Here is a 23876-nt window from a genome sequence, read left to right on the forward strand (position 1 = left end):
CATATAAATAATGGCACAAGACAAGGCTGTCCTCTTTCTCCATTACTATTCATCTTGTCATTAGAACTTCTGCTACAATCCATTAGACAGAATTCTGAGATTAGAGGCCTAAGATGTTGTGACTTGGAGATTAAACAAGCAGCATATGCTGCTGACCTTTTAGTGGTTGTCTCAAACCCTAACCAGGCTTTCCCCCTTATAACCAAAACCTTTGACAGATTTGGTAAAATATCCAACTTTAAAATCAACATCTCCAAGTCACAAGCGATGGGTATACACTTCTCCCAGAAAGCTCTCAAATATCTAGAAGACAGCTCCTCCTTTCAATGGACCAAAGACTCTCTGAAATTCCTGGGAGTAAACATTACTCCAGATCTCAGCAAACTATATAACTTGAATTTTAAACCACTCCTAAATTCCATACCAGACATAATGAGTTCTTGGACACCGACCTTTATATCTTGTCTAGGAAGAAAAAACATGTTCAACACCCTAATTCTCCCCAAACTTACTTACCTTATACAAGTGCTCCCAATTAAACTCCCAAAACATTTCCAAAAGACCTTCAGGAAAATATGTTCCAATTATGTTTGGGGCAAAATTAAACCAAGGATCTCCTACAAAATCCTTCAACTACCTATTACTAAAGGAGGGATCGGCCTTCCCTCATTATCCAGACACATTACAGCCACCCACCTTAGTAGGATTATTGACTGGATAGGACGCCCGAAACACAAACTTTGGATAAAAATGGAAGAAGAAATAACTGGATACCCATTAAGAGGCTTAGTCCTTACAGATCCATTATATGCCCCTGCCACAAATAAACTCAATATACTAGTTCATGCGACATTGTCCTTATGGAGGGTAAAATCCCTGAGAGACGCCTGTTCAAAATACCCCTCCCCACTCTTAAACCTTAGTGACTGCCTCATCACAACGGGAGAAGGCTATAAAACATTACATATTCAAATACGCAGATCTAATGTAGATCCCGCAGACATTTTAGACTCAGTTGGGAGCATACTAGATTTACAAACCATGAGAGAAAGATTTGAGACCTCACATCTCAATAACTTACACTATAACATTATATCAAAAACTCTAAAACAAGTGATGTCCCCAGATTACCAGTTAAGAGATTCATCATGGTTTGAAAAATACATCACAGACCCAGTTCCCAAAAAGACTTACACACACCATATGTCAGAACCTACTCCAAAATGAAACCCCGAGCTCTCTATACTTCTTAAGATAATGGGAGAGAGATTTGAACATCAAACTCACAAAAGAAGACATCAAAATGATATTAATATCACCAAAACTGTCCTTGAGATGCTCCAACATCCAAGAAAACACATATAAAGTAATTTCCAGATTGTATCTAATACTTGTCAGATTAAGCCAGATGTATAGTGCCACATCAGATGTATGTTGGAGATGTCTCAGGGATAGGGGCACCTTCCTACATATTTGGTGGACATGTCCATTTATAAAAAAGTTTTGGACCCAGATTTTTTATAACATCAATCACATACTAAAAAAAGAGCATTTGAGGATCCCCAGTTGCCCAAAGATCGCTCTCCTAAACATTATACCACACTCTTTGATCACAACAGAAAAATGTCTCTTGAGAGCTCTTCTGGCAGCAGCTAGACTCCTCATAGCCTCTAACTGGAAGACACAAGGACCTCTGTCTTGCATACAATGGCAGGAAAGAGTCGCCTCTATTTCCAGATTGGAAGAACTGTTTTTTTCTCTCTCTCTGTATCTAAACAATAAATAGACTAAACCTATGATTCGTCAAAAGCAAGCGAGAGCCTTTTTTTTTAGCTTCCATCTCTCATGACCCTCCTCTTTGAGTCTACGTTCTAGGTCGCCTCTAGAGGCGACAAGGAATTCTTCCTTTTTTTCATAAGATCAGGAGGACTAGATCATCAGAGATGTCGAGTTGATGTATAAGTTACTCCTTTTGAGTTTAATAGGTTATATAATTCTATTCGTAGCTTTATACATGCCCTCACTTAAGTATTTAACCACCTCCCGTCTGCCCATAGGATATAAACGTCCTGGAGTTGGTCCTCTATTTCTGAACGGACGTTCCAGAACGTCCGTTCAGAAACTGCAGCTGCATGCTAATCGTGCAGTTGCTGATCGGGTTGCCCGCTGTCAGTGACAGCAGGGCAACCCAGAGAGAAGGCAGGGACAGTTCCCAGGGGTCCCTGCCTTCTGGATCGCTGCATACACAGCGCTCACCGAGCGCTGTGTATGCAGAGCAGGAAGCGCTATGCGCTTCCTATTCCGGCCCGACGGTCATGTGACCGCCGGGACCGGAGAGTGCAGGAGCTGTGTGAGGTCTTTCACAGACCTTGATCAGCCCTGCACTGAGGCTGTACAGCGTTGTATTCTGCTGTACAGCCTCTCTGGGGGGTGTATGTCTCCTGTAACTGGGGCTACTATGTCAGCCCCAGTTACAGGCGAAATCAACAGTGAAAAAAAAAAATGAAAAAGTGAAGTAAATGTCCCCCAGAGGTCTTGTATGACCTTATGGGGGCCGAAAAGTGTAAAATAAAAAATAAATAAATAAAGGGTTGAAAAAATAAAATAAAATAAATGTTTCACATGTAAAAAAAAAAAATCCCCAAGTAAGGAATAAAAAAATTTTTTGAAAAATTGAAAAAATAAAATAGACATATTTGGTATTGCCGTGTCCGTAAAAACCAGCTCTATAAAAATATCACATGACCTAACCCCTCGGGTGAACACTGTAAAAAAAAACAAGAACATGAACACATTAAAATGCTATTATTGTGGAAAACTTTAATAAATAAGAAAAAGTATACATATTAGGTATCGCCACGTTCGTAAAAATTTGCTCTATAAAAATGTCACTTGACTGAACCCCTCAGGTGAACGCTGTAAAAATAAATAAATAGAAACTGTGCTAAAACAACCAATTTTTTGGTCACCTTGCCCCATAAAGTGTTATAATGAATGAACAAAAAATCATATGTACCCAAAAATAGTAGCAATTAAACTGGCACCTTATCCCCTAGTTTCCAAAATGGGATCACTTCTTGGGAGTTTCTACTGTAAGGGTGCATCAGGGGGGCTTCAAATGGGACATGGCATCTAAAAACCATATGGCATTCCTTTCCTTCTGCGCCCTGCCGTGTGCCGGTACAGCAGTTTACGACCACATGTGGGGTGTTTCTGTAAACTACAGAATCAGGGCCATAAATATTGAGTTTGGTTTGGCTGTTAACCCTTGATTTGTAACTGGAAAAAAATTATTAAAATGGAAAATCTGCCAAAAAAGTGAAATTTTGAAATTGTATCTCTGTTTTCCATTAATTCTTGTGGAACGCCTAAAGGGTTAACAAAGTTTGTAAAATTGATTTTAAGTAACTTGAGGGGTGTAGTTTCTACAATGGGGTCATTTATGGGGGTATCCACTATGTAGGCCCCACAAAGTGACTTCAGACCTGAACTGGTCCTTAAAAAGTGGGTTTTGGCAATTTTCTTAAAAATTTGAAGAATTGCTTCTAAACTTCTAAGCCTTCTAACGTCCTAAAAAAATAAAATGACATTTCCAAAATGATGCCAACATAAAGTAGACATAATGGGAATGTTAAGTAATAAATATTTTATGAGGTATCACTTTCTGTTTTAAAAGCAGAGAAATTGAAATTTAGAAAATTGCAAATTTTTCAAAATTTTTGGTAAATTTTTGATTTTTTCATAAATAAAGGTGAAATATTTTGACTCAGATTTATGACTATCATGAAGTACAATGTGTCACGAGAAAACAATCTCTGAATGACTTGGATAAGTAAAGGCGTTCCAAAGTTATTACCACATAAAGTGAGATATGTCAGTTTTGCAAAATTAGGCCTGGTCAGGAAGGGGGAAAATGGCCCAGATGGCAAGTGGTTAATCAGCTTATGATACTTTTGGCCCTTTATTCTATTTCTTAGAGTCTGTATAGTATTTAAGGTCAGGGCATAAAAAAGTCCCACCTCACTGCATTTGCTGATGTTCACCTTAACAAGTACTACATGTTTGTACATTAGCATATAATGTGACTCTGTACTGTAACTGTGATTTGATACTTTGATTTGTAACCCCTCCCCCCCTTCCTCCTTTCTTTCTTAAAATCAATAAAAAAAAAATGAATTTGAAAAGAAGCAGGGGTGTTATATACCAATAATATACTTTCTATATAGTGCATTTAGGTAGTGCAGCATTTGTTTGCGGTTTTGCTGTGTTACCACAGTTACACAGAGTGACAAACACTATTGGAACAAATAATTTCTACTGCTTTGATATACCAGTTGCCCCCCAGAAAAAGTGATTGAGGCAGGGGTGTGACATACCTTCTTCCACAAATACTGCTCTTCTATAGTGACTTTTGTCACAGGGTCATTTTGTAAATGACAGGCAGAGGAAGAGGCAGGCCATTCTGCAGGGGTGGTAGACGTCGGGCAGGTACACCAGGCCGAAGCCTAAGTGGGAAGTTGCAGAAGGTACTCGATTGCGATTACGTCAAATGACACACCAGACTTGGGTGAGTGGCTCCCTTCTGCTTCTGCACCCTCCTGAGTGGCAGCCTTCCGCTTTTGCACCCTCCTCATCCTCTCTATCTGCTCTCTTCTTCACTCTCTGCTGTGTGCACCTCTAAAGACACCACCACCACCATATCCCCTCCACTCGAGTCAGAGGAATTATTTTCCCCATCCATTACAACACCTTACTGATGCGCAGCCATTCTTGGCATCACATCAGGAAGAGGAGGCATTAACGTTCGCCACCCAGCAGTCTACAGTACCCAGATCAGCCAAAGGAGGGTGGTCCCCGTTGTTGCTGCCTACTCCAAGATCTCTAATGCCCACAAGAGAGGAAGAGGAGGGGAGTTCAGAGGGAGAGACAGAGCGGCAGATAGGGAGGAGAAGGAGGATAAGCAGGCAGAATTTACAGTGCACAGGAGGCAAAAAGAAGACTGCTAATGTATTTGGAACGAGCTATCCACCATGCAAGGTCACATCTGGCGCTCCCAGGACGCCGACACATGGCTCAGCAGTGTGGGCTTTTTTTTAACATGTCCGCTGCTGACAATAGTGTTGCCATCTTCAGCCTGTGCTGTCAACACATAAGTCGCGGTAAGCCCAACACTCACGTAGGGACGACCGCTCTCATCACCGAGCACAGTGGGAGCAACGCCGTCAGAACTCACAAAGCCACACTCCCGGCGCTCCCCGTCCTGCCTCTTTTCCTTCTCCTCTCTCCTCCCAGTTGTCCTCCACTCCACCTTCCACCGTGCCGTCGTCGCGTTCATCAGGCAAAAGGCAGGCTTCCTTGCCCCAAATGTATGAGCGAAAAAAGGTGATGACGCCGGATAACCCTCTTGCCCAACGGCTGACCACTGGCTTGTCAGAACTGCTAGCTCGCCAACTACTGCCATATAAACTGGTGGACTTTGAGGCCTTTAGAAAATTTGTGGCCATTGGCACACCGCTATGGAAGGTCCCCGGAAGGAAATATTTCTCCCAGAAGGGCATCCCAGAGCTATAGGGCCACGTTCAGTGGCAAGTGAATGTATCTCTGGCACACAGTGTCGGTGCCAAGATACATCTGACCACAGACACATGGTCTAGCAAACACGGGCAGGGAATGTACATAACTTTTACTGCCCACTGGGTGAACCTTCTGACGACCGTCAAGCATGCAACCCTTGGCACCCGTGTAGATTTGCTGTTACCGCCAAGGATTGCATGCAGGCCTGCCTCCTCTTACCCTTCTCCTAATCCATCCTCCCTCTCCTCCTCGGCTGACTCCTCCTTTTCCGCTGCTGCTGTCTCTTCCGCTGCGCCCCCCAAGCCCCCCAGAACCTACTCGATGTGCCAGGTGAGACGTTGCCATACTGTGCTGCGTCTGTTGTGCCTGGAAGCCAAGAGCCACATCGGTCGTGCACTCCTTTAAGTTTTGCAGTCACAGGCCGATCAGTGGCTAACTCTGCTCAATTTGACAGTTGGTAAAGTGGCGTGCGACAACTGTGCCAATCTGCTGAGCGCACTGAAACAGGGCAAAATGACACACGTGCCGTGCATGACACACGTCCTGAACTTAGTCGTGCAGCGATTCGTTGCCAAATACCCTGGGGTCCAAGACGTCTTGCGGCAGGCCAGGAAAATCTCTGGACATTTTAAAAGATCTTACAGAGCCATGGCTCGCCTTGCAGACATTCAGCGGCGACACCACCTGCCCATCGGATGTCTGATTTGTGACTGCCCGATGCAATGTAACTCCACCTTGTATATGCTTAATAAGCTGCTCCAGCAGAAACGTGCAGTTATCGACTACCTGTACGATCTCTGTGGCAGGACAGGTTGTGGGCATATTGTTTTTCTTTCACCGCGCCAGTGGCTGCTCATGACCGACGCATGCAGACTTCTGCGGCCATTTGATGAGATCACCAAACTGGTCATCGCAGCCAGGGCGCCATCAGTGACATTGTACCTTACGCCTTCTTTCTAGAGCATGCATTGAATCGTGTCATTGATCAAGCCGTCGAGGAGCAGGAAGATGAGGAAGTTGCAATGCTGGATGAATTCCCATCTGAGACAAGTCAACAACAGGAGTCTGAAGAGGAGTCAGAGAAGGATGGTGCGGGAGCGGAGAAGGAGCAAGAAGAGCATGCTTTAAACTTTTCTGGGATCCTGGTATTGTCTGTTGCTGGGGGGAGGAGAACGAGGACGACATTATCCTGGATGATAAGCAGGAGCCAGGCTACTCCACCGCTTCAAGTTTAGTGCAAATGGGGGCCTTTATGCTCCAGTGTTTGAAGAGGGACCCATGTATAAAAAGCATAAACGGCAAGGACCAGTACTGGGTGGCAACGTACATAGACCCCCGGTACAAACACAAAATGGCGGACATGTTACTACCATCACAGAAGGCTGTCAGAATGCAGCACTTCCAGGCCTTGCTTTGAGAAATGCTGCATTATGCTTTTATAGGCGCTGGCAGAGGAATTTCCACTCACAGAGAAACAGTTGTGGGTACCAATCCAACAGCGCATGCAAGAAGAGGGCGGTTCGAAGATGTGTTGGTCACTTCGGATATGAGATCATTCTTGCAGCCAACCCATCGACAGTCGACCTCCGGATCCAGCCTCAGGAAATGCCTAGACCGACAGGTGTCCGACTACATCGGGTTAACGGCCGTTGTGGATGCTCTGAGAAGCGATGAACCCCTGGACTACTGGGTGTGCAGGCTTGACCTGTGGCCAGAGCTGGCACAATTTGTCATGGAACTCTTGACTTGCCCCTCGTCCAGTGTCCTGTCTGAAAGGACTTTCAGTGCCGCAGGGGGGATCGTGACTGATAAGCGCACTCGCCTAGCTCACGACAGTGTGGACTACCTCACATTTCTAAAAACTAATGAGGCATCTCGGAGGAATTCAACACATGTGACGAGTCGACCACGTTTGATTGAATTTCCTCATAACAAACCACAAACATCCGCCACCACCCAGAACAAATCATGGCCCCTGTCTTAGGCAAATACAGCGGCATAAAATACCTTTTATATCCGTTGAATGCCTAATTTTATGTGGTCTGTACTGGCCGACATTTACATTTTTATCCTGTGACCGCCTATTGTCCCTCCAGCCACAGAATCCTATAAAGTTGTGTGCTGTCAGGTGAATGCCTATTGGCTAATTTTTGGGGCCTGAACTGGCAAGTTATCGCACCAATCACTAATATCTCACGAGACCTTATAAAATGTGAAGTTGTGTGTACCGTGAAAAAAAAGAAAAACGTATCATTAGAGATTTTCGCAATGGCGCTTTTTTTTAAACACTCAGTCTGCATATACTTACAGTGAGAAGTTCTCCCTCAACGTTACGAAAATTACTTAAGTGAGAAGTTCTCCCTCAACGTTACGAAAATTGTTGCCAACCATCTTTTCTGATCGCATCCAACTTCGGTCTGGTGGAAACCAGTTGCTGTAGTAGGCCACACCTATTTTGCGAATGCGCGAAAATTACATTGCCGATATTTCGCATTGAAAAAAATAATGAATGGAGATTGCAAATTTGAACAATACATCTGGTATGTCACTGTCCATGTTGTGGGACTATTTGTGCATTTCTAGTAATTATTTGGTGGCTGCAAATATGACCTGAAGGTTTTTCAGGTTCGTCTGCCATTCGAATCTATGGGGCCCACTGCGAACACACGGTTCTCGAACATTCGCGAACCGTCCCGGCCAATGTTCGTCCATCACTTGTCTTGTATTGGAAAACAAGAAAAAAAATATACTTTGTGGGATGAAATTGAAAAAACCCACAATTCTGACAAGGCTTTTTAGGTTTTTGATATTATGTCTTTCACTATGCTAAAAATGACATGATTTTCTTATTCTGCAGCTCAATACGATTACTGCCATACCAAATTTGTATATATTTTTTTTGTTTTGTCTTGTTGTATTATACTACTTAAAAAATAAATAAAAAACCTAAATCTAAATTTTCTTTTGATTTCTGTCCACAGAGCTGTATGAATGCTTTTATTTTTTTAAGGGACTAATTGTAGTTTTTATTTGTACCATTTTTGGGGTAAATACAACTTTTTGATCACTGTTATTCACTTTTTAGGGGGGATAAGGTGACCAGAAAATGGTGAATTGCGTTTTTTTTTTTTTTTTTTTCCATTGCGACATACCCTGCAGAGGAAAAATATTTTTTTTATATTTTAATGGTTTAGACATTTTCAGAATTGGCAATACCTATTATGTTTATTTTCTTATTTTTTATATATTTTTATATGTCAAATTGGAAAAGGTGGATGATTTAAACGTTTTTATTATATTTTTTTTTACTTTTTTTAAGCAATAACTTTAAGAACCCTCAAGGGGCTAGAACCTGGGATCTTTTGAACCCTTGTCCCATTCACTATAATAGAGATCTATTATGGTGAATGGGATTCGAATGTGCTGCCGGCTAAGCTGTTCCTCATGCACAGCTTCACAGGCAGATTACCTTGACAGGCCTTGAAACCTCCAACAGGCCCCAAGCTGTCATGATAACTGATCACAACCCTATGATTTCACTGCGGGGGCTCCGATTGGAAGGCAGAGGGATAGTCGTATCCCTCTGTCTAACCTCACCAATGCTGCAATTGCTGTTGAGGGTTTAAATGACTGGTTTTAACGTCATCTCTGATCCCAGTCATTGCGGCCAGGTGCCTGCTGTGTTATATAGTCGGCACCTGCCATGTATGGAGCAGGCTCAGCACAGCAGCCCACTCAATACATTCTCTCAGCCACTGTGCTGTATAGGTACGTCACAGTGGTTGAAGGGGTTAACAATTTAATGCAACAAAAACACATGCTGTAATACAACAAATTGCCTTAAAGTTACCGTCGTGGGTCAGCTGGAGTCAAAATAATGCCAGAATATGTTTGATTGTTTTTTTCGAAGTAAGCTAACCTGAATTAATAAATCTAAATTTACCAACTGTATATACTAAGGATGAGTGAATCAATTTGAAACGAACCAGATTCTTTATGAATTTTAAAAACATTTGTCCACAAAATGAATCCAAAGCTTTTCTGATTCGCTTCAAATGAATTGCAGAAAATTGAGATTTTACTGTCCATTAGAGATGAGTGAATTTCATATTTTGAAATCCGTCCACACTTCGTTTGTTGGTAAAAGGTGAATTGTGTTATGGATTCTGTTACCACAGACCATAACGCAATTCTATGAAGGAATGCATAACTGAATACCTTTAGAGGCATTCCGTTATTCATTCCATCATAATAGAAGTCTATAGGCTACAAAATAATCTGTCCTGCTTCCGTTATGCAGGGGAGCCCGTCATAGAATTGTGTTATGGTCCGTGGTAACGGAATCCATAACGCAATTCACTTTTTACCAACAAACGAAGTATGAACGAATTTCATAAGCAGAAATTTGCTCATCTCTACTATGCATGTTTGCATGCAAATCCACGAGGGAAGAAAAAGAAGGATGGTCACATGACCCTGGGAGGAAGTGGGGGAGGGCTTGCCCACATTGACTCAAAGGCTGACAGACTCTTAGCCCATCAGAGTGGCAGCAGACAGGTAGGTGCCTGTACAAAGTTTCTTCATTTTTGTGCTCTCGAAGGAAGCTCTGGGAGTCTTATCAATACTGATCATCAAACTTGTAGGTTGCCAAAATATAAGGGGGGTATGCAGTACCCCAGAACAGGGCTATTTGAAAATTGTTTGTTATGATATTTAATGAATTGTCATGGTATGTAATGTGTACCCAGCATACTCATGTATGCATGGCAGAGCCAGAGTTAACAAAACTGGTTTAGACCTTGTAGGAGGTTAGATGTAGGCTGGACCCACCCCTAATCCTGGAGAGAGATTGGAAGGGAGAGGAATATGTGACTTTTATGCTCCCACTTCTTAGGCCCAGAAAGCTACAGAGAAACACCAATCTCTGCGTGATCTACAGAAGGAGAAAGACAAAAGGAGAGAACAAGAGAGCTTAGCTACCAAAAGCTGCTAAGACTTTACTGCAGTGAAGGACATTGTTAAGACTTCAAACTTGGACACGACTCTATATACCACAGTAAAACTCTGTATACCACAGTGGACACAGCCACAATTACAAGAGTACTAGTGCCTGCCATACATTGTACTGGAAAAGAATTGAGACAGAGAGAGGGAAGGGGGCCTTAACTAACATCCTTGCCTAAATCCATACATCTAGGAAGAATTGAACTGTGTATAATTGGAACTGTGTTTTACTTTTATTGGACCTACTACAACTCCTATTTTGCATTTCAGTAAAGAAAGATGATTATTCTACTAGATACATTATATAGTGGTTGAGACAGTGGTAGTCGAGGCAAATACAGTGCAGTGAATCGGACCAGGGACCAAGGAGCCCACAATGACATATCACAGTCTGATAAAAGTGGCAGGAGTGTGAGGACTATGACAATGATTTTGTGTTGTGCAGGACCTGGGAGCTGGATTGGGGTGCTGAGGAGGAGGAGGAGACATCAGAGGAGGAGGGCGGTGGCAGCAGGTATAAATAGCAGAGTCAATGTACTGCCAAAACCTCACAAAAAAGGTCCAGATCAGCTTCTATTATGGTCAGTTTGGGAACTGGTGATGCTGTGGGTGCAGGCTTAAAATGTGCAAGACCTAGGCAAAGCTTGGCTGTGTTTATGGCACAAATTTTTGTGTTTAAAATTACATATTAACTCCTGTATGGCAGTTTTTAGCCACAAGGCCAGCACACAAAGCCACAATCGTGTGCATGATCTGCAGGATTAAAATAAGCAATGGGTGTTCCAACAGAAACATAGGGAAGCAGGTCTCTATTGCAGCACATAGGGCGTCATCACACAAAATTAAAACATTTAATAGAATAAAAACTGCTGTAAAAAAGACTCTGTACCCCAAAATGATAACAATGAAAAAAATCACCTTATCACAAAAAACAAGCGCTCACACAAGACCATTACCAGAAATGTAACACCTGTGCATGTTATATGGGCAGGCTTTCTGCCCCCGTTAAAGGGTATCTGTCAGCAAACTTGTACCTATTAGTGATGAGCGGCAGGGGTAATATTCAAATTTGCGATATTTCGTGAATATTTTGTCGAATATTCGTCATATTTTTGAGAATTCGAGATTATATTCTTGATGGCGAAAATGGGCAATGTATTATTCGGGTAATGTGGGTGAAATACCGGCGTGGGTCACTTATGCTGCATTTTTCAAGCTGGTATAAGTTTCCTGAGACTGGAGAAAATGGTTGGCACTGCAGAACATCACGCTGCTAGATCCCAGTTACAAGAACAACGTACCATCCTTAATTCCGTCACTGGAGCGCGATCGTAAGATGCGCGAGTACAAGCGCACGCTGGTAGACGCGCTGCTGGTGGCATTCCCACCTGACAGCGGGGGTACAGTGGAAGCACAAGGCGAAGGCAGAGGAGGAGGAAGAGGTCGCCAACGCAGCTGGGGCACCGGCAGCACCTCAGAAGGCAGGGTTAGCATGCCCAAAATGTGGAAAAGCTTTGTCAGCACACCACAACAACCAGCACTACCAGATAATATGGAACCTCTTAGCAGGAGGCAGCATTTCACCAACATGGTGGAGCAGTATGTGTGCACACTCCTACACGTACTGAATGACGGGTCTGCCCCCTTCAAATTCTGAGTCTCCAAAGTAGGCACATTGCCTGAGCTTGCCCTTTATGCCTTGGAGGTGCTGGCCTGTCCTGCAGCCAGTGTATTATCTGAAAGTGTGTTTAGCACGGGAGGGGGCGTCATCACAGACAACTGCAGCCGCCTGTCTACAGCCAATGTGGACAAGCTTACGTTCATTAAAATGAACCAGGCATGGATCCCTCAGGACTTGTCCATACCTTGTCCAGAATAGACATGTATACCGGCACTAACCAGCCATTGTTATACTACAGCGCAATTGCTGATGTTTGTATTTTGGATATTTCACACTTTGGAGTGTACCTTAATATTTTAAAATTAAGTTAAAACCAAAAACCTGTGTTGGCTCTCTCGTCCTCCTCCACCGCCGCTTCCACCTACTCCGCTACGTCCACCGCCTCCTCAAACTCCTACTCCATATGGAACTCCACCTCATAAATCAATTAATTATTATTTTTTTTGTACGTGTTTTATTTTAAATAATTTTACTACTTTGTCATTAACATTTTCGGGTGAAATTCACAATTTTTTGGGTGTATAGTATCACTGCTATACCTAGTAGGCCATTTAAAAAAAAATAAAAAATTGTCATTAACATTTTCGGGTGAAATTCACCAGTTTTTGGGTGTATAGTACCACTTCTATACCTAGTATGCCGGTTAAAAAAAATAAAAAATTGTCATTTACATTTTCGGGTGAAAGTAACCAATTTTTGGGTGTATAGTACCACTGCTATACCTAGTAGGCCGATAAAAAAAAAAATTGTCATTTACATTTTTGGGGGAAATTCACAGATTTTTGGGTGTATAGTACCACTGCTATACCTAGTAGGCCGGTTACCAAAAAATTTTTTATTTGTCAGTTACATTTTCAGATGAAATTCAACAATTTTTGGGTGTGAAGTACCACTGCTATACCTAGTAGACAGGTTAAACAATAAAAAAAATATTTATGTTACATTTTATGGTGAAATTCACCAATTTTTGGGTGTGATGTACCACTGCTATACCTAGTAGGCTGGTTAAACAATAAAAAAATATTTATGTTACATTTTATGTTGAAATTCACAATTTTTTGGTGTGATGTACCACTGCTATACCTGTTAGACCGGTAAAAAAATTAATAAATAAACATTTGTCAGTTACATTTTAGGGTCAAATTCACAAATTTTTGGTTGTAATATACCCCTCATCTACCTAGTTGACAGCCTAATGAATTTCAATAATTTTTATTTTACAGGTTAATTTATTTCTGTAATTTACACTCTTGGGTTGACATTATACAATTTTAGGCTACTTTCACACTAGCATTCAGAGAGGATCCGTCTGGTGTCTGCACAGACGGATCCTCTCCTATAATGCAGATGTTTGGATCCGTTCTGAACGGATCCGTCTGCATTATAGTTTATAAAAAATTCTAAGTCTGAAAGTTGTTCAGACGGATCCGTCCAGACTTTACACTGAAAGTCAATGGGGGACGGATCCGTTTTGAAAATTTAGCCATGTTGTGTCAACTTCAAACGGATCTGTCCCCATTGACTTACATTGTAAGTCTGGACGGATCCGTTTGCCTCCGCACGGCCAGGCAGACACCCGAACGCTGCAAGCAGCGTTCGAGTGTCCGTCTGCTGAGCGGAGCAGAGGCTGAACGCTGCCAGACTGATGCATTCTGAGCGGATCCGCATCCACTCAGAATGCATTGGTAGCTGGACGGATGCGTTCGGGGCCGCTTGTGAGACCCTTCAAACGGAGCTCACAAGCGGAGCCCCAACGCTAGTATGAAAGTAGCCTTAGACATGAATAAACCCCTGCTCTTCATAGGTGACAGGGAATAAAAGTTCTGAAATGCTTCTGTAATTGATGCGCACCACCTCCTTTGATTCAATGCTTAAACTTAAACAAGTTGTACCACATTTGCACTTCAATAATTTGTCCCACATTTCCGCTATACTCTTTTGACCAACATTTGCGCCTCAATAGCTTTTCCCACAACTCCGCTTGACTCTTTTGGCCCACATTTGGGCTTGTGTAATTTGTCCCACATTTGCGCCTCAATAGCTTTTCCCGATCCCAATTTTTTTATATATATATTTATCTCCCTAAAATTTGGTCTCTTTTTCTCATGCTCCCTCTCTGGCCTGGAACCCTGATTCCCCGCCACCCGTGATCACCATGGTAGGCGCATGAAAGAACATTGAAAGTTGATAGAGCAGATATCCAATTGGATCGTGAACATCACAGGGATGTGCGACATGGTGGGGCAGTAAGTATACACACGCTTACACAAACTGACTGACAGGGATCAGCCCCTGCAACTTCTGGGTCTCCAAATTGGGCACATGGCCTGAGCTTGCCCTTTACGCCTTGGACCTTTTGTGTGTCTGGTTTTAGCTATGTTGTTAGGTTTGGAAACTTGCTTTTGTCTGGAAAAAGTGTTGTGTCATTGCTATTGAATATCATTGAAGCTCTAATGTGAGTCTCAGCCAGACAGGAGTAAAATCTTTGTAATTGTTTGTGCTGAATTTCTCTACTCCACCTCTTCCACTAAAATGTTAGTGTCTAGCTAGAAATGGTATATAAAGAGAGCAGTCAGAGCTCCTAGCGGTCTGCAGTTAGGCACCAGTGCTTGGAGGGGAGACTCATGCCAGTCTGCATGAGTGACCAGAAGAAGACACTGCGCCACAGGCCATGGGTAACCAGCCCTGTGACCAAGGAGCAACCGGGACAACTGAGCTACAGACCATGGGCCTTCAGCCTTTTGCTAGGGTACCAACTTTCTGAGAGAAAGAGGGATAGCTAGCTCTAGCCTTTTCTTAACATCAAACCCTTCTTCTGCCAGGAAAGAGACTGGAGAAACCAGCCCTCTGTCTCGCCTGTTTTGTTTTGCACCTGAATTCCTGCAGTAAAGAGGCACACTGGTTAACTGCAACTTCCTCAGGTAGAGAGTCCAATAGTCTCACTGCTCTTAGAGTAAAGAATCCACTTCTATATTTATTTAGAAACCTTCCTTCCTCTAGATGTAGAGGATGTCCCATCATCATAGTTATGGGTATAAATAGATGATGGTAGAAATCTCTGTATAGAACCCTGATATATTTATACATGGTTATTAGATCTCCCCTCAGTCAGACACAATCAATGCAGTAATCAAGGGGTTAATCTAGAGACAGTCCATGGTCAGTTCATCAGGAGAATCAATAGGATATAGCACAGTATAGAGCCCAGATAAAAATGAAATCACAGGCAAGTGAATTAGGATCGTTTGTGTCCAATCCCTGAGCTATGCAGGGGATTTAAGACTGAGTCAGAATTCTTATTGACTCAGCTTCTAACACTAAATAGTCGACCAGCCAATACTTAGTTGGTCAGCCTATCAACTCTCCCAGCTTAGCAATGCATATGAGTTTGGCAAAATGAATTTCTGACAGGCATCTTCAATAGTCTCGAAGGTTTCACTGGACCATAAAATAGTCTCATCATCAACTGTCTAATTCTGGCAATCATCCTTCTGCAATTGCTCCCATGCACCTCACTTAACTTCTCTCACTCTGGAGCCTCTAATGCCATCAGAAAATATGCCATTATTGTAGTTTCTGTATATGCTATAATTTACTTTTGCATATTTAACAAGGATAAGAGATTTATTTGTACAAGTAGATTCTTAACTTATGCTCAAAAATACTACATTAATTCAGTTGAGGGACTCCTTGAAGCAGATTGATACAGAAATTTCTCCAGAGAATAGACATTTTGCATTTGTATCTGAATTCCTGTATAATTAACAAAGAATTTGCCATCTGTGGCAATTGACCTGTCAGAACTGTTCTACTCTGATAATTTCAGTGACATTTCAAATAAAATAAAAAATCTGAAATTTTAAATGTCTTTGTTATAAAAGTATAAGATGCATTGTTCAGAAACAAAACAAATTAATGCATGAAATTACAAATTTAACAAACATATTGTTATGAATGAAAACTTTTAGTCTGCCAGGAGACTGTAGATGTTATGTAGAATGTAATCTTTGACTTGCACAAGCTAATTTGACTTCAACTGCATAATATAGTGTTACTTGTAATTGTAATTGCGACCTGTTCTTTATTAAGGACACATTAATGAAGTAATTTCAGACTTCACACTGTATTAAGTTATTCCATAATTAGAGAAAAGGAATGCTAAACAAATATGAATATTTGTAAGAACTGATGGCGCAATGTGTAGCATATTTCAAAATGTTATTTTTTTTTTAAATTAGAGGCATTATACTCAGATTTTACTAACTTTAAATGGAATGTGTCATCAGAAAATGGCCTACTGCTTAAATCACATTTTTATGTTCAACATTTTTAAATAATATTTTGCAAATTTTTATATATTTTTCCTACGTCAATATCTATATTTTAACAAAAAACATAAAATCCTGCAGTTTTCAAACTGACCACTAAGACTAATAGGTCCTATTAGTACAGATAACTTTACTGTAGTTACCTGTTTATGTGTCATACTAATCCTGCCTATAATGATATCACCTCTATGTGTAGATAAGACAGGAGTCCCGATCACAATAGATGATAAAGCTTACCTCTAGAGATGAGCGAATGAAAGCTGATGAAGTGAAAATCAATCCAAATTTCAGCAAAATTTTATTCGCACCGAAGCCGAATTTCCTCGCACTTCGTGGTAACAAATCACATGTTTTCCTAAAATGGCAGCTCTGTAATTCCAGCAAACCATTCTTATTAGGGTGCAAGTGCTGTTTGAAACAGGCATTAACAGGGTTTATTACAAGGAAATATTTCTTCATCTTATTTGCCCTTGTGCGGTGCAGTTATATGTTCTAAAGCATTTTTTGGCTTGTATTAGTGGGGAATAAAAGGGCTTATTAGCCTTGTGTGGTGAAGTGCGAAAATTACAGCCCTTTTTGTCATGTATTAGTGGCAAAAGTAAAATATATTTGCCGTTCAGCGGTGCAGTTATATGTTCTAAAGCCTTTTGTGGTGTGTATTAGTGGTAAAATAAAAATATATTTGCCGTTCAGCGGTGCAGTTATATGTTCTAAATCCTTTTGTGGTGTGTATTAGTGGTAAAATAAAAATATATTAGCCATTTAGCGGTGCAGTTATATGTTATAAAGCCTTTTGTGGCATGTATTAGTGGAAGAATAAAAATATTTTTTCCGTTCAGCGTTGCACTTATATGTTGAAAAGCCTTTTGTGTAGTGGAAAAGAGGAAAAAAAATTAGGTCCTAATTGCTATTCAGCAGTGCAGTTATAAATTCTAAAGCCCTTTTTGCCCTGTATTAGTGGCAAAAGAAAAATATTTTCGCCATTCAGCGTTGCACTGATATGTTGAAAAGCCTTTTGTGTAGTAGAAAAGTGGAAAAAAAATTAGGCCCTAATTGTCATACAGTGGTGCAATTATATATTCTAAAGCCCTATCTGCCGTGTATTAATGGCAAAAGAAAAATGTATATGCCGTTCAGCGTTGCACTTACAGTTGTGCTCATAAGTTTACATACCCTTTCAGAATTTATGATTTCTTAACCATTTTTTTGAGAATATGAATGATAACACAAAAACTTTTCTTTCACTCATGGTTAGTGGTTGGCTGAAGCCATTTATTATCAAACATCTTTGTTTACTCTTTTTATTGTTCAATCAGTTTTTATTAGAGATAAAAGAGACATAAAATGCACAATATATGAGCCAAATATGTTGAAGAATAATGTAGCAAGCACTCGTGTCTAACGCCTACTTTACATATTAATAATAAAGCAAGTATTGTGCTTATGAAATCATGACTTAGAGATAACAACAAAAAACAAAAACAAGACAAAAGACAGACAATAGACCAGGGGAGGGAAGAGGGGGTAAAGGAGGACAGGAAAAGGGAAGGGGGAATCATGGAAAAAATTATCAGAAACGTCACCAGGTGTAACCACCTGTATCTAACCAAGTTTGGAATCGAGGAGAGCTCCTAAATTGTAGCTGTGGCGAAACCGACCTCGCCACTGGGTTTTGGAGAGGACTGGCTGCTGGCCTCTTGCCCCTGGATTATGGGCCATATACTAACTTTTAAACCCCTGAACCTATTCAAGTGAATTTTGGATAGGTTTGTCCCCACGTTATACTGTTTGAATTAATGTAAGTTATATGTATGGCCAATGTAAACTCACAAAGTTGTAACAATTTATAATAAGTGTAACTTGTCAGCTTGGGAGGAAATGCTGGGTGTGTTTCTATTGTGCCATTGTCCCATTGTGTGTTTAAGGGTGATGTCTGTCCTATTGTCTGCACATGTGTATTGGTGACTTCTCTTTGTCTTGAGAGATAATTGGATTACGCCTCGGGTGTCTCGAGGGCAGAGAGGAGGAAACCATGATGCATTGTGGGGATGTGTTGTGTCTGTGTGTCCTAAGTGCTGTTTATCTGTCCTATGTCACAGTCTTCATTCTGGTCCCCTGGGGGCGTGTACACCAGATGGGCTGTACTTACATTGTATGTGTTGTAAATTACTGATTGGTTGTATTTCAAACCCCTGTGGGCAGTACTATGTTTGTGGTTTATGAATAAAAGAGGCTGTACGTGAAGTACAGTCAGACCAATGCTTGACCCTCAACACGGAGCCTTGTCTCGTTATTGGGGGGATTCACTGTATGCTGTTAGAAGACCGATTGCCAGAAGTGTAAGCTGATCCCTGTTCGTCTGCTAGCAGCTATTCGTGAGGTTCCAGTTCGGAGTGCTACTTTGTATCCAGTTCGGGAGTTGGTGTTCTGCAGTAGCTGTGCCTGTCTCTCAGAAAGGGGCTTATCGCCTAAACGGATTTTAACCCCTTGTCTGCGGAAACGGTCCGTTACATTGGTGGCAGCAGTGGGATGGAACCAGCAGTGTTATACGAGGAGGAGGACCTGGATGGCCGGGATGCATTAAGGAAAGGCATCTGGTACCAGGCCCTGGATAATCTACACCACCAGCGGGGTGAGAGTCTCCCTAGTGAAGAGCTGCGGTTGCAGAAGCAAGTGGCCCTGCGGATGCCCTTCCTGGGAGAGCAGCCCCTGGAGGAATGGGTGAAGGAACTAGAGCACCGGGTATGGCAGGAGCTATGGCTGGAGGATGCCTACCAGGCGCTTTGGTGGTATATGGCACAGTATATACCCTGGACAGCCGAACATGACAAGCCAGAGGGAGAGGCGTTTGATGGTCCTGGCTTGTTATGGGAGTCCTTTGCAGAGCCTGACTTCGGGAGCCCTGTACAGTCCAGACTTCAGGACATTTTCTATGAGAGGGAGGCTAGGCATGAGTGGGACGACCCCCATGAGGTAGAACAAGACCTGGCTCACCTAGCAACCCTGGAGTGGGAACTGGAGCAGGACTACCGAGATCTCTTCCACTCCATTGAGAAGGCTCAGCAGGACGGTAAGGTGACAGACCCAGATCCAGACCCATTCAGCTGGGCAGATATTGTAGAGTGTTACTGGGAAGGACCCCAGGTGGCCGGTAGAGATGGGACCGAGGTCTCTCCACCGGTCGTGCAGGGAATCGGGAGCCCAGTCTCCATTCCCCAGCGGCAGTGTGAATTGCAGGGAATTGGGAGCCCAGTCTCCATTCCCCAGCGGCAGTGTGAAGTGCAGGGAGAGGAGAGCAGCGTCCTCCCTCCCTAGCGGCAGGCTGAGGTACAGGGGGCAGAGGTAGTTGTTCCTGCCCCCCAGCAGCAGAGTGATATGCCGGGAAGGCAGTGTGAAATGCAGGGAGAGGAGAGCAGCGTCCTGCCTCCCCAGCGGCAGGCTGAGTTACAGGGGGCAGAGGTAGTTGTTCCTGCCCCCCAGCAGCAGAGTGATTTTTTGGGAATTGGGAGCCCAGTCTCCATTCCCCAGCGGCAGAGTGTCCAGCAGGGAATAGAGAGCCCAGTCTCCTTTCCCCAGCAGCAGGACACTGTATTGGGAGCGGAGACGGTCGGTCGCCCTCCCCAGCGGCTGGAAGTATGTATGTATGGGAGAGGAGCTCGTTACCCCCTCTCCCCAGCGGCAGCTTAACGCACCAGGGGGAGACAGTAAGCCCCACAACAGTGCAGATGGGACCGTGGTCTCTGCACTTACAGCACAGGGGGTAGAGACAGTCGGTCTCCCCCTCCAACAACCAGACTCCAAGCCAGGGAGCAACACAGAGACCGGGAGTACCAGCTTCCAACATAACCTTGGTGGACTCACTGGACAGAGACAGGCTACTAAATTCAACAGGTCCATTATTGGGTTGTGGGTGGGCTGCCAGACTAACTCAGGTACCGACCGGCGTGAGGTCAGGTATCTGGTTAGTCTTCCCTGGGGGGGGTGATGTGTGGCGAAACCGACCTCGCCACTGGGTTTTGGAGAGGACTGGCTGCTGGCCTCTTGCCCCTGGATTATGGGCCATATACTAACTTTTAAACCCCTGAACCTATTCAAGTGAATTTTGGATAGGTTTGTCCCCACGTTATACTGTTTGAATTAATGTAAGTTATATGTATGGCCAATGTAAACTCACAAAGTTGTAACAATTTATAATAAGTGTAACTTGTCAGCTTGGGAGGAAATGCTGGGTGTGTTTCTATTGTGCCATTGTCCCATTGTGTGTTTAAGGGTGATGTCTGTCCTATTGTCTGCACATGTGTATTGGTGACTTCTCTTTGTCTTGAGAGATAATTGGATTACGCCTCGGGTGTCTGGAGGGCAGAGAGGAGGAAACCATGATGCATTGTGGGGATGTGTTGTGTCTGTGTGTCCTAAGTGCTGTTTATCTGTCCTATGTCACAGTCTTCATTCTGGTCCCCTGGGGGCGTGTACACCAGATGGGCTGTACTTACATTGTATGTGTTGTAAATTACTGATTGGTTGTATTTCAAACCCCTGTGGGCAGTACTATGTTTGTGGTTTATGAATAAAAGAGGCTGTACGTGAAGTACAGTCAGACCACTGCTTGACCCTCAACACGGAGCCTTGTCTCGTTATTGGGGGGATTCACTGTATGCTGTTAGAAGACCGATTGCCAGAAGTGTAAGCTGATCCCTGTTCGTCTGCTAGCAGCTATTCGTGAGGTTCCAGTTCGGAGTGCTACTTTGTATCCAGTTCGGGAGTTGGTGTTCTGCAGTAGCTGTGCCTGTCTCTCAGAAAGGGGCTTATCGCCTAAACGGATTTTAACCCCTTGTCTGCGGAAACGGTCCGTTACATTGGTGGCAGCAGTGGGATGGAACCAGCAGTGTTATACGAGGAGGAGGACCTGGATGGCCGGGATGCATTAAGGAAAGGCATCTGGTACCAGGCCCTGGATAATCTACACCACCAGCGGGGTGAGAGTCTCCCTAGTGAAGAGCTGCGGTTGCAGAAGCAAGTGGCCCTGCGGATGCCCTTCCTGGGAGAGCAGCCCCTGGAGGAATGGGTGAAGGAACTAGAGCACCGGGTATGGCAGGAGCTATGGCTGGAGGATGCCTACCAGGCGCTTTGGTGGTATATGGCACAGTATATACCCTGGACAGCCGAACATGACAAGCCAGAGGGAGAGGCGTTTGATGGTCCTGGCTTGTTATGGGAGTCCTTTGCAGAGCCTGACTTCGGGAGCCCTGTACAGTCCAGACTTCAGGACATTTTCTATGAGAGGGAGGCTAGGCATGAGTGGGACGACCCCCATGAGGTAGAACAAGACCTGGCTCACCTAGCAACCCTGGAGTGGGAACTGGAGCAGGACTACCGAGATCTCTTCCACTCCATTGAGAAGGCTCAGCAGGACGGTAAGGTGACAGACCCAGATCCAGACCCATTCAGCTGGGCAGATATTGTAGAGTGTTACTGGGAAGGACCCCAGGTGGCCGGTAGAGATGGGACCGAGGTCTCTCCACCGGTCGTGCAGGGAATCGGGAGCCCAGTCTCCATTCCCCAGCGGCAGTGTGAATTGCAGGGAATTGGGAGCCCAGTCTCCATTCCCCAGCGGCAGTGTGAAGTGCAGGGAGAGGAGAGCAGCGTCCTCCCTCCCTAGCGGCAGGCTGAGGTACAGGGGGCAGAGGTAGTTGTTCCTGCCCCCCAGCAGCAGAGTGATATGCCGGGAAGGCAGTGTGAAATGCAGGGAGAGGAGAGCAGCGTCCTCCCTCCCCAGCGGCAGGCTGAGTTACAGGGGGCAGAGGTAGTTGTTCCTGCCCCCCAGCAGCAGAGTGATTTTTTGGGAATTGGGAGCCCAGTCTCCATTCCCCAGCGGCAGAGTGTCCAGCAGGGAATAGAGAGCCCAGTCTCCTTTCCCCAGCAGCAGGACACTGTATTGGGAGCGGAGACGGTCGGTCGCCCTCCCCAGCGGCTGGAAGTATGTATGTATGGGAGAGGAGCTCGTTACCCCCTCTCCCCAGCGGCAGCTTAACGCACCAGGGGGAGACAGTAAGCCCCACAACAGTGCAGATGGGACCGTGGTCTCTGCACTTACAGCACAGGGGGTAGAGACAGTCGGTCTCCCCCTCCAACAACCAGACTCCAAGCCAGGGAGCAACACAGAGACCGGGAGTACCAGCTTCCAACATAACCTTGGTGGACTCACTGGACAGAGACAGGCTACTAAATTCAACAGGTCCATTATTGGGTTGTGGGTGGGCTGCCAGACTAACTCAGGTACCGACCGGCGTGAGGTCAGGTATCTGGTTAGTCTTCCCTGGGGGGGGTGATGTGTGGTGAAACCGACCTCGCCACTGGGTTTTGGAGAGGACTGGCTGCTGGCCTCTTGCCCCTGGATTATGGGCCATATACTAACTTTTAAACCCCTGAACCTATTCAAGTGAATTTTGGATAGGTTTGTCCCCACGTTATACTGTTTGAATTAATGTAAGTTATATGTATGGCCAATGTAAACTCACAAAGTTGTAACAATTTATAATAAGTGTAACTTGTCAGCTTGGGAGACAATGCTGGGTGTGTTTCTATTGTGCCATTGTCCCATTGTGTGTTTAAAGGGTGATGTCTTTCCTATTGTCTGCACATGTGTATTGGTGACTTCTCTTTGTCTTGAGAGATAATTGGATTACTCCTCGGGTGTCTCGAGGGTAGAGAGGAGGAAACCATGATGCATTGTGGGGATGTGTTGTGTCTGTGTGTCCTAAGTGCTGTTTATCTGTCCTATGTCACAGTCTTCATTCTGGTCCCCTGGGGGCGTGTACACCAGATGGGCTGTACTTACATTGTATGTGTTGTAAATTACTGATTGGTTGTATTTCAAACCCCTGTGGGCAGTACTATGTTTGTGGTTTATGAATAAAAGAGGCTGTACGTGAAGTACAGTCAGACCAATGCTTGACCCTCAACACGGAGCCTTGTCTCGTTATTGGGGGGATTCACTGTATGCTGTTAGAAGACCGATTGCCAGAAGTGTAAGCTGATCCCTGTTCGTCTGCTAGCAGCTATTCGTGAGGTTCCAGTTCGGAGTGCTACTTTGTATCCAGTTCGGGAGTTGGTGTTCTGCAGTAGCTGTGCCTGTCTCTCAGAAAGGGGCTTATCGCCTAAACGGATTTTAACCCCTTTGTCTGCGGAAACGGTCCGTTACAGTAGCCAAGGCTCCCAGGTCTGTGTGTAAATTTACGTTTGATTATGGGCCTCAGCCCCTAATTCCTCCATTTGAACCAAGGCGTCCA

This window comes from Bufo bufo, chromosome 1 (assembly GCF_905171765.1).
Source record: "Bufo bufo chromosome 1, aBufBuf1.1, whole genome shotgun sequence".
NCBI classification, from domain to species: domain Eukaryota; kingdom Metazoa; phylum Chordata; class Amphibia; order Anura; family Bufonidae; genus Bufo; species Bufo bufo.